The sequence below is a fragment of the Thunnus thynnus genome, chromosome 23 (assembly GCF_963924715.1).
Source record: "Thunnus thynnus chromosome 23, fThuThy2.1, whole genome shotgun sequence".
NCBI lineage: Eukaryota > Metazoa > Chordata > Actinopteri > Scombriformes > Scombridae > Thunnus > Thunnus thynnus.
Genome location: NC_089539.1, coordinates 21,163,323 through 21,175,660, shown reverse-complemented (window position 1 = coordinate 21,175,660; position 12,338 = coordinate 21,163,323). Strand labels below are relative to the sequence as shown.

General features: G+C 42.2%; 1 long non-coding RNA gene across 3 annotated transcripts in view; it reads left to right on the top strand.

The window, feature by feature from the left end:
• Positions 1-12,338, top strand: part of LOC137176036 (uncharacterized) — a 280,115-nt gene that overhangs the window by 112,116 nt on the left and 155,661 nt on the right. The gene's annotated exons all lie outside the window — the stretch shown is intronic.

The window sequence follows — 12,338 nt, the reverse complement described above, 5'->3', positions numbered from 1 at the left end:
ACACATAACTACACACACTGCTGACTACACACACACACACACATACATACTATAAAGAAAGCTCAGATTTTTGTCAGATTGTACCAGTAAACATGATTTTTTATTATTTATTTGTTATCTTTGATTTGACAGGATTCTGTCTTCTGTGACTTAAAGAGCTGCAGACCAACCTGAAGGGATTTCATTGGTCTGCATATCAGAGGGACAGTTTAAGTTTGATCCTCTGACATTCTTGGTCCACAAGATACTTAATTTCAGATTAAATATGTGGATTTCTGCATTCAAAGACCCATAAGCCCTCATAGAGGGCTGGGGCGTGTGTCTGTGTGTGTGTGTGTGTGTGTGTGTGTGTGTGTGTGTGTGTTGTATGCACACATGTAATCACATGCCCACACACATACAGCACACAAAGACAAACCCTGCCTCCAAAAATTAGAAAACAAGCCCTGTAATTAGTAAATTACACTAAACTGCAGCTTTAATGCAGCCCCCTTTCTTCTGCTCTCTCAGAGGATTTAGTCCTGGTCAGCACAGTGCATTCACACATTCCTGCCATAGATCAAATAGTTTGTGTGTGTGTGTGTGTGTTGGGGTGGGATGTGGGGGGGGGGGGATCCAGGTGAATAGCTTCTGTTTCTCCTGCCTCTTTAATCATTTACAGTATTTATTGCCTCACCTTTGACCCCTTTTTTTGGCTCGGTCAGCTCACAAATGCCATGAGACAGGATGCCAGTTCATCTGATGCATGACTGTAAGGAAGAATTACAACAGAGCAGAGTTAAAACCAAACCTGCTCTCTTATTGAAAACAGAAGTAAAAACCTGTGTTTAGTCATAGATTATAGTGGTGTAGTCATGTTGAGCAGAGATGAATGGGCATTTGTATGGTTTTGCAAAAGGTTAAAACTTACATAAATGATGAGTAATGATTGTTTTATGACTGTCAATAAGTGTCATTTGGCCAATAAGATCACTGTCAGGACACCAGCTGTTTAACATTGTTTTACAGTTTAATTACACTAATTACAAAATTCTGGAAACACTTTACAGAGAAAAGTATCACTTTTGTTGTTACTTTTTTACAGTGCAATAACCTTTTATTATATTTTACGACTGTCATAAACGTCACCGGTCGTATACATTCATAAAGTTTAATTCATTTTCACTGCACAGCTTTACACACTTCAAGTAAACTGTTCAAACAAATGAATTTCATAGTTACTTTACACAACTTTTCCAACACAATCGACCTTGTTATTATCTTTTCATGGTCGTGTTAAGACCAGACTCAACATCCTTTTTAACAGGAAGTCAATCACATTTAAGGAGTAACCAAACCCTTTCATGGCACCTTTTCAGTTATAAAAAATTACCCTGTGCACTGTGCTGTAAAAAAAACAACTTATTTTACTACTCACTGACTATATATCATCACTAAGTTTCCCTTTGCTGTGTTTACAGATGCAAAACTGAAACTGGACACACAAACTGTAATATTGCATCGAGGCGTATCGATTTTCAGCCCGACACGTATTTATGCAACAACAGCACAGGTGAAAGCAAAAGTTTGTTGTCTGAACACAACATTAAAGCAGCTAACAGACTTCTAAACTGGAGACGGATACTATCCTGTGTTATGGGATGGAGTGTTTAGACACAAATACAGAGGCAGCGATGGGGAGGGAGGGAGGGAAGAAGGGAGGGTGTTATTACCTTCATGTCTGTGTACAGGAGGAATAATAGTATTTTTTAGAATGAGACAGGGGTACTTCACCTCTATGGGTGATTTTTTATAAACTCTGCATCCAGCAAGACCTGAAATGGAAAAGAGTGTGAGCTGAACACGACTCTGCAGCGAATTGGAACAGTATTAAATTACAATGCATTACAGGATATGGTGGTTGAACTAATTCTGATGGAGAAATTGCTTCTGTTATTACACTGAAGACATTTTTTTGTGAGTTCTCTGTCAGACGTTTGTGTGTGTGTGTGTGTGTGTGTGTGTGTGTGTGTGTTTGTGGGTAAGGGAGTATTGAGAATAACTCTCAGAGAAGAGAAGAGGTTTTTTTTTTAATGTTGTTTCACAGTAAAAGAGGAAATAAACAAGATCACACACTAAGGATTATAAATGACATATCACAACACAATATACTACATGTCACAGTCTCTTGACTTTGTCCTACATTGTAGATTTCTCAGAAAACAGAAGTAGGTCAAGTCTAGTCAGGAGGTTGTGATATATAGCACAACAAGCTAGTGAAGCACTCATGCTGCCTTACACAGAACTACTCTCCCGAGACTGAAAATGTGATGACTGTTATTAGTCTTTGGAGCCGTTTCTAAACAAACTACTGTGACAGTACTCTTCACAATGAAGGAACATGTCACCCAGTGCAACTATGTGGCTCACTGATGTGTTTTTAATAGTTTTTAGACAACAACAGAGGTTTACGGCACAGAGGGGTAAGATATATCAGCCTTTAGATACACATAAATAACAAGTTTTAAACTATCTGGTAGTTAGTTAGACTTTGGGATGATGGATTTAGGAATAGCTGGTGTAACTCACTCCTGGATTCTGATTGCAACAAGGCTTTTATCAGATTACCTACAGGTATGCATCATTTTGTATTTAGTCGTCTTAAACGTTTTCTATCCTTGGTAGGAATAAGATTCTTTGGGGGGGAAAAAAACACCAAAATACTTGTGATGCTTTGGAATGTTTTAGCCTAAAAATAGTTACATTTGTGGATAATGAAAACCAACGTTTCATGTCTCTCTCAGCAACCTCATGTATTAAAGGGAAAAAAAAAAAAGTTTCCGCTTTCAAAAAACCCCATAATGAATCCCTGCTATGGACTATTATATAACACATGCTTCCAAACCAAATGATCAGTCATCTCAGAGTTTGTTTTACTATGTAAACTACAAGGTTTAAGTTTTTGAAATCTAATGTAGCAACGCTGCTTAAACGATTGAATTGAAAGAGAGGGAAAATGTGTGTGTGTGTGTGTGTGTGTGTGTGTGTGTGTTGAGGAATGTCAGGTGTGTCTCCGTAAAGCCGGTGTTTATGTTCGTACCCAGGTCAGCCCCACAGGTATGTTTCAACCACAACATTACCTCCCACTGACCCCCCTAATGGACAAGGTGAGCGAGCAGTCAACGGAAGGGATTGACGCCCCTAAAACACACACACACACACACACACACACGAAGTGACACACACACACACACACACTCAGGTCAACACTCCCCAGTCTTCTAAACTACAAGTCAAAATACCGACATTAATCTGACGTTGGACACAAACCTAAAATTACCGCCTCTCAAGACCAATGGAGCGTAGCCGCGGTTTTTCTGCCCCACTGGCAGGGATGAAGGGAAGATGAAGGAATGAAGCGGTGAATGTATGTATGGATGATGATGATGATGGGGGGAGGAGGGGAAAAGAGGTGACCCAATGAGAGGAGAGAATAAAAAGTGTAATTGGAAAGAAATCAGATTCACGAGGAATTTCGTCGGCGGATGCTGGCGGTAGAGGTGAAGAAGAAGATGTGGTCAAACGAGAAAAAGCTTCTTTTTTTTTTTTTCTTATTGGCCACATTGTGTGCTTGTTTGAATTGCCACTCATCATTTCATAATAGAAGACACACACACACAGCAATGATTACCATTCTCCATATTACTGGTGTACAGATAACTGCTTGGCTCCCATGGGCCTGCCAATCCACTGTAATCCCTCAAACACTCTGAATTTTCATTTCAAACAAAAGCTAAACCGCCAGAAGACACAAGGAAGCATTCTGTTGCCTCCTCTGTTTTTCCTTTCGTTTCTTTTTTTTTTTTTTTTTTCTTTTCCCGGCCTCATTTTTTTGACGTCGACTCTGGGCTTCCTTCCTCGTGTTCCAACCACTTGTTTCCCTCCTTCTCTGTTTTCTGCATTTGTGAAATTCAATATCAGAATGATAAATGATGCTTTCACTACACTCACCCAAAAAAAAAAAAAAAAAAAAAGCCCTGATTCAACTGAGACTGAATTTTGGAGTGATGTTGGACATAATTCAATATTTACTATTGTAATAATCTCATCTGTCGGTCCAGTCGCCATTAAAGAAAGGAGGTAAAATATCTTAAAGTGGTTAATCTAGGTGATCAAAGAGTAATGGGGGGGGAGGAGGGGGGGGCATGCTTTACATTCCTGAGCCTTGCAGTGTGGAAAACATGACATTCAAGCCCCTTTGGTCTCCCATACCTTACCTCATATCATGCACCTCATATATGACTTTATAGCGATCAGTAAAACAAGAGAAGCCACCAGTACAAAGTCAGTCAGTTATATACTGAGAAGTCTTTAAAAGGGTTTTATTCCGCAGAGTGATGTCATGTGTGTATGTTAAGGAAATGTATGAAATGTCCCCACCTGTAAAGTCTCAAACAACCAACATTATGAGCTAAAATAGGTGCCTAAAAATATATATATATCAAAATATATTAGAACATCTCAAATATATTTAAGACCAATAGGTTAACTTCTATATCCTTGTGCAAGGTAGTGAACATAAGTTGCAGGTAGATATAGAAACCACAATGACTATGTATTGTTTGGACTGTTATAAATGGTGAATGTTGGCACTTTGGCACAGTTGGATGCATTAGCAGAATCTGGAGTTAAGACTTTGAATGTTGACATAAAAAAAAAATCCTGCGTTCATTAAGATTCAAGAGGCCGGAAATGCCTTGTCATATTAGACAAGCTCCCTCTCTGCTTTAAACTACGTTGGCATGGTGATTACACTTCTGCTGCATCACTACTGTCTTCTGTGAAGCTTAACCACACTTTTTTTTACTGTACATTGATGAGTATGAACTGGAAAAGTAATGTAGATGGACAAGGTAGGGTTTTTTTTAATCATTTACTCGATACGCGACAGTTCAGTGAGTTCAGGTGTATCACTGAATGATATAATCTGTTTCCGTGTGTATTTATCACCTTTCCACTATATGTCCACCCCCCCCAAAACAACCCCTCCTTCCTACATAAACACATACACGTTCACACACACGCACACACACACTCCAGTAGCCACCAGTCAAGGCCCTTCTCCACACTGATAGGCAGGTGAGCCAATAAAGGTGATAACAGAGGACAAGAGCCATTACAGGGAGGTGGGAGAGATAAGCTAATTAAAATTGGATATTGCAGTCATCTGACAAAAAAAAAAAAAAAAAAAACTGAGAAGGAACAGAGAGAGAGGGAAAGAGAGAGGGAGAGATGAAGATGGGAGGGATGTTTGATGGGGTAAATATGCAGTGTAGTCATTTTTTTTTTCCTCCTTAAGTAAGTAAGACTTTAAGCGGAAACCCTTGAAATGAAATCTGGGTGGTGGCGGACTCAGGCATTGCGGTGGTGTTGCAGTGTTGAAGCCTTGCTGTGTTAAGCCTCTTAGATTACAAAACACTTTGGCTGCGTGTGCACGTTTCTGCCATTTAATTATCAGTCCAGATTCACTGCTTGTGTGCAGACACTGGAAAACGTCTGTACACACACATGCAACACTGTATACAGTACATGCATGGAGCAAGATCAAGGACTGTCAATTCACAAAAAACCTGACAAGACAAAGGCCCGCCGTACCTCCGAGCCCACTTCAAGGAACCAGATTTATGCAGACAAAGTGGAGCAATGACTCATGATTGAACAGGTATTTGTGTCTCATCAATGTGATGAATTCCTGTAGATCACAAAACGTCAGCTTAGATAGAATAATCCTGAGTGATCCTCTGCTGCAGTTTGTTTGGGATATGGCTTTCAAATACAAATCTTAACAGTCACATGCAAAAAAAAAAAATCAATCTCCCAATAAGTTTGACTGGTGCTGATCCAATATGATTGTGTTTGGAAAAAGCCACCTAAATCTGCTATAATCAATATGTTTGCATTAATAATATATCAAATGACGACATGTAACGTAAAAGGTGTCACATCTGCAGCAGTTTCCCTCAGCTCAGAGCATTTTAGCATCTTTTTTTACGCTTTGTTTTGGTTTTACGGCCCACAACTTCACTTTTGGTTCACTCTCACTGCACTCATAAGTTTGGAGGGAGATTATTTTTTGGCATTTTTGCCTTCATTTTGATAGTAGAGATTGCAGAAAGACAGGAAACATGGGTAGGGAAAGGGGTATAAACATGCGACAAAGGTTCACGGCCAGAATGGAACCACAGATGTTGCTGTTATTTGGTTATTGGCTTAACCAGTCGGCTACTGGGGCCCAGCAGATAAAATTAGCAACCAGCTGGGGTATATAGCAAAGAATTTAGCAGATGTTTTCATCAGGAGTCAACTTTATAAGGCGATAAGATGTCAGTTGTTGTATCTACAACAAAAAATCATAAGGATCAAATTCCTTATTGTGAGTGTCCTCAGAACAGGATTCTTTTCAAATTATGTTTATTTGCTGTTCTTAATAGTATTATAGTATATTTATACTCTAGTATTACAGTGTTCCTTCCCACAACTGACCAAGTAGTAGATTTGTCTCAGACTAAAGAGGAGTTTAACTTGTATGGGGGATTTTCATTACCGCATTGATAAACACCTGTAAACAAAACCTCATCACAAGGTTCATGTGAAAGGAAGGAGACGCATTTTAGCATCATGTCCGTCATCGCTAGGCTGCACTTCACCCCCCTCCCCGGCGTTCGTCCCCTTTCAGACGGCCTCCCTCGCCAACGCGACTGTCACTATGACCATTACCGGTGGCCATTCAGACTCTGCCCGCCCTCCAAAGGACTCCTTGTTCTCCCAGTCTCATGGCTGCCCGGCTGCAGTCCGCTGGCCCGCTGGCTACTGACCCCTGGTCTGGCTCACAGTCTGGCACCGGCGCCCTCCATTAGCCTAATTACAGCCATGAAAGCAGTGCAGACCGAGGCCGGCATTAGGGCCAATTAGGGCCGCCCAGGATGGGCCCTGACCAGGGTTATGTTACCCACACATACACAGACACACAGAAATGTTTGTATCACCATGCATGTAAGAGCCTATATTCGTTTCCTAGCCCCTAATCCTGAATTAAACCCCTCTCAACTACATGACTGACATGGACCCTTACCATAACCTACTGTAAGCCTGATTCTCAACCAAATTAGAGAACGTTAACCCTAACATCTGATCTTCAAACCTAAGTGGAGTTTAGACTCGAGGCTGCATGTCATATTGGGCACCTTGATGTCCAGCAGAGTAAAGCAAGTAGATACAGAATGAGTAAAGGACAGAGGGAGCAAGAGGAGGGCCTTGTAAAAAGAGAAAGAGGCTTGTGTCTGTCCATTCATGCGTGTGGATGTGGATGCTGAGCCGGGGAGCCAGCAGTAATTTGTGGCTGTGACAGACTGATAATAAGGCTTGTGTCTTCCCTTCAAATAAAAAGGTGGAGATCCTCCTCTTAAAACAACTATCCTCTCTGTCTTTTGTTTCCTCAAGGGCCCCTGCAGGTATGAATGAACGGGACGGATGTATGGACGGAGGGATGAGCGGAAAATGTCCATCACGTTGTTAGCCTCGGCAAATAACTGTCATTACCCAAAAATGTTCCTGTTGAGTTCAATTTGTGTTTCACAGTATGAGGTCATTTAAATTTGCCCAAAAGCTTACAAACTGCACGAAGCACATGTCAGATTTTGTAGATGGGAAAACTGTTTCTCACTTCTGTAATTTTATGTGATTATGTGTTATGATGGATCTTGAAATAGAAGTCAACTGAACAGGTCATACTGATTTAAAAATGCTCCTGAAACACTAATAGTATTCCATCCAATAGGGATTACCAGTTGGGGCCCAAAATGCCCTTTTATGAAACATAAATATTTATTGGTAGGGCTGGTAAAATGTTTTGTTGTTGGGTCTAGGGGATTCAATTAACTTAACACCTTTATAGCTGTACCGGCTACTAACCATTGACTGTATATAAATATGGACGACACGTCTCTACTTCCTGCTGCTATGCAAAAGTGAAGCCAAAATGTCTCCTTTTCCGGGAGCGGCCATCTTGCTTGTGTGACGTCATTTGGAGCCAGAGTTTGCGCAGTAGAGTCAGGGCAGCGGGATGACTGCCAGGGGGACACGCCCCCTCAGCCGTCCCGCCACCTGACATAGGTTTGAGAGCGGCTGTCACAGCTGTCAATCATGACGTCACACACCCTTTTTATACAGCCAAACTTATCAGAAAAATGAGCACTTGGACGAACATCAGCGTGATAAGAACCACCTAAAATGACAGAAAGCATCTTTAGGAAAAATGTATTTGATGTGTCATGTTCCACCCGCTAACCTGGAGGGGGCGGGACTTATGACCTATACTGCAGCCAGCCACCAGGGGCTTCACTTTTGCAGAGCTATCATGATGTTCATCTTTATACACAGTCAATGCTACTAACAGGCCACAACCTTCGTCAAATACCCCTGGTTGCCAACAACAAGAAAGGATGCAGATGAACTTGATTAGCCTATGACTATTGTGCAACTGGGGCCAACCCAATCTGGTCTGGTCTGGTCTGGGTCACCAGCTGTGCACTGAGCTCGGTGTTGCTTTCAGTTGATTTAAGACCCGCCCTCTTGAAGCTTGGAAACCAATCAAACACAACAAATACTTAAGCCTGGATAGAAAACAATAAAATCCCTATCAGTGGTTGAAAGGTATGTAGTTCTTATCATCCAGTCAATAGTTTTAGCTCATATAAAGACATGTTTTGATCAAATAAGCTCTTTTAAGCCTTTTTTAACTACATTAAAGTGGCTTATATAGTTGGAATGATTAAGTACTGGTTGTAGAACTGACTTGAACTGATTACTGGTCAGGCAAAGTGTCCATTTGTTGGTAGCATATCTCAAAAGACAGATTAGCCTGAAATCTGGTGGACACATAACCTTTTGGCTTTTTTGTCATTTGATGATGATTGTTATTTAACTATAACTCTTACAAGCTGCGTTCAAGTGCTGCTTGGAAAGTTTGAAATCAAGGACCTCCTGGTCAGTTACTAATTGCGTGGCATTAATGTGTTAATTTTGTCAGAAGATCATAAAAAGAAGACAACAGTCAAAAACTGCAGCTTTGCAAGTTTAGTGTCAGCAAGAAATTTGTTACTTTTTAAAAAAAAAACCACTAGTTACTGCTTTTGAAATATTTAAAAGGGGGAAAAAAACAGATGAAAAGGACTATCAGCCTAATCTTGATGTATATCCTGAATATACAGCACATCAAATTGGACTACAATAGATCAGCCCAACAAGTTGGTTTACTTCTGCTTTACAACTAAGTCATTCATTCACTCGAGGCCTCTCTCCGTCTCCACAGTAGCATGTATGGAATCTCCAGCCAGAACGGTGATTAATTGTGAAATCTGTCTAGAACAACACAAAGCCAAGTCACGGCGCTCGTCACGCGCTCACACAGCAGCTTACCCAAGACTCGCTGCTGTCAACACTCTCTGATATGATCTATACAGAGGATGAACTTTCCCTGTTTGGGGCTTAACTGATAAACCACACACACACACACACACACACACACACACACACATACAGATAACCAGTGGCAGGCGCACTCCCCGGTGGGTGTCAAGAGCAGGTGAACAGCCACCTGCCTCATGCACTTTACACACACTCTTAGTCAATTCAGGCTGCTATCAGAGGAAAATGAGTGTTTAAAAAGTTTATATATTACAGCCACAAACCCTTATTGTATAAGATTTTTTATTCATATGGGATGTTTTTTTTTGCTATTGTAGATTCAAGTAATTTATAGAAATCTATAGAATAGATAGAGTAACTTAAGTTTGTGTGTCCCTGAAAGTGGTATGCAGAAGATTCAGTCCTGTGCAACAGCTGATTATGAGAATTTCTACACAGTTTAGCCTTTAAATCTTAAAATAAGTGAAGTGCACTGTCAAAAAAATAATTAGAACTGGATAGACACAAGTTCAGCAGAAGAGAAAACAGGACCATGATTGAGTAAAACTGAATCTCAGGTTGAAGCTTTACATTTCCCATCAGTAGTCATCATCTTTATAGGCAGTCAGTTATGAGTATTTGGGTATTTGAATGTTTCCTCATCTACATTTGACCATTTTGCAGATTATTTTCATTTGATTTAGCAATTAAATGCACATAATGGTGGGTCAGGAGCCTATATGAGCCGCTAGAATGCCTTATGAAGTGTTCCTACACAGACCTTTATTCTTTTCAGGATGGAAAAGCCCTTAAGAAGATATTTTAAACCACAAGATGCTAAAACGCAGTCATAGATTGATTCAGGGTGCCCAGAGCTGGACAGGGGCCCTGGAATATGCCAGGGATATGTGTTAGAGCTGTTATCAAGGACACACGATTTTGAGCAACACCCCTGATTGAAACCAACATCACTGCAACCCACCTGTTGTTCATTAATGCTGGTTTACTGATTACCGAGTCAAAGAACATCCTCACTCCCACTGCGTCGTCGGCAAGCAACCTCGGACATCGGATTTTTTTCTCCAAAGGTCTATCAGCGAGCTGAACTCCAGTCTATACACCTACAAAACACACAAACACAACATGTGATTGCTTTTGCTCGCGGGGGCTGCAGGTAATTCATGGGAGATTGGTGACGGTGTGCACCGTTATGTGAAGAGCGTTATGTGGAAAGAACATAGGAACCGATGGGGAATACTGGTCTGTGTGTGTGTGTGTGTGTGTGTGTGTGGTGGTGGTGGTGGTGGTGGTAGTAGTAGTAGGGGGGGGTTGGCGTCGGAAGGTGTGGGTCATCTGCAGACGACCCAACCTCACCTTATCTGCAGCAAGGTGGGCTGTGTTCGCAGAGATTAAACACATTTCGAAGCGACGCTAACTGCCGGGGCCTAAAGAAACGGAGGCAGAGGGAAGAGCCAGTGTAGCTGCAGCCAGTGTTGTTGTTAGCTGAGAAGAAAATCCTTGTTCCCAACACTGATAAGGACATAAAGTGTTTCTGTCCCCAAGGGGGCGGGAGGCAGATTCAGCCTCTGTAGATCTACTGTAATGAATATCAATGGCAGGGAATGGGGCTGCTCCCGTCCCTTTGGGCCTCTGGTTGCTTCTCCTCTCTCTTCTGCTGTCAGAATTGCAACGGGGACACTATGCATGAAAATGCGAGGCTTAATATATGGTAATGCTATGTAAACACGGGCTGATCTGAGAGGGAGGTTTGGAGGGAGAATAGATCGACGGTCGTCTGCGCTCAAAGCCGAGTCGGGGAGTATATCTTTGAGCCCAACAGTAGCCTGTGAGCACATTTATCTGGAAATGAATATGATACACTAAACAGGAAGAAGGGAGGGAAGGGCACTGGGGGTGAGGGAGGCGGCGAAGAGGGGGGGATGTGGTTACTGCAAACTCAGCACCACCTCACCCCACCACCACCAATCTTCGCTTCCTACTTCCTCACTACTTCTTCTTCTTCTTCTTCTTCTTCAGCAAGACATTTTTTTTTCTCCCTCCTCCTCTTTACCTGAGTTGCAGGGTTTATTCAAATTGGCATCCTCCAGGCCAAGAGGTTACCTGAGCCCCTGTGAAAAGGAGGGGGAGAAAAAAAAAAAAAGAAAAAAACATGGTGGTGGCTGCTATTGCAGGCATGTCTGCCACACACAAACTGGCCAGAGGTTCGGTTACTGCTCTAAACAGGCTGTCTGGTAGCGCCAGGGGAGGTGGGGGAGTCAGGGTTGGAAGTATTGTCTATAAAGCGGTGTGGGTTTCCCAACTTGTCTGACAGGCCGACGCGAGCAACGCCGCATTCCTCCTCCGCAGAGAGAGAGAGAGAGAGCGAGAGAGAGAGGCCGAGACAAGCCACCTCATCGTCTGCCGCCATTCATCAAGTTAAAAATAACCTCGCGCCGGTTATCGCTCCATTCAGCGGGTCATTCCTCACCTCCGTTTTGATTTTACACTTAACCGGAGAGCGACAGACAGAACAAGAGGAGGACAGTGACGGAGTAGGAAAGGGGTAGAGGAGAAAAAGGAGTGCAGAGATGAGAGAGGAGTGTGTGTGTATATATATGTGTGTGTGTGTGTGTGTGTGTGTGTGTTAGTGAGATGCCATAGCCCGAGGCAGCGAGGTGGGATTTGTAAGCCCTTTGTAAGTAACAGGCACCACTCTTAGCAGGCTGAAGGTATGTTTTGTGTGAGTAATCCGTGATGGATGTTTTAATTGAAAGCACAAGGCTTTTAGGGCTGTTTTCAGAGACCAGAGCCAACATCTGACACCTCCACTCAGACCAAACCCCCCCACCCCACCCCCCCAAACTCCACACACAAACCCCCCCACCCCACCACCC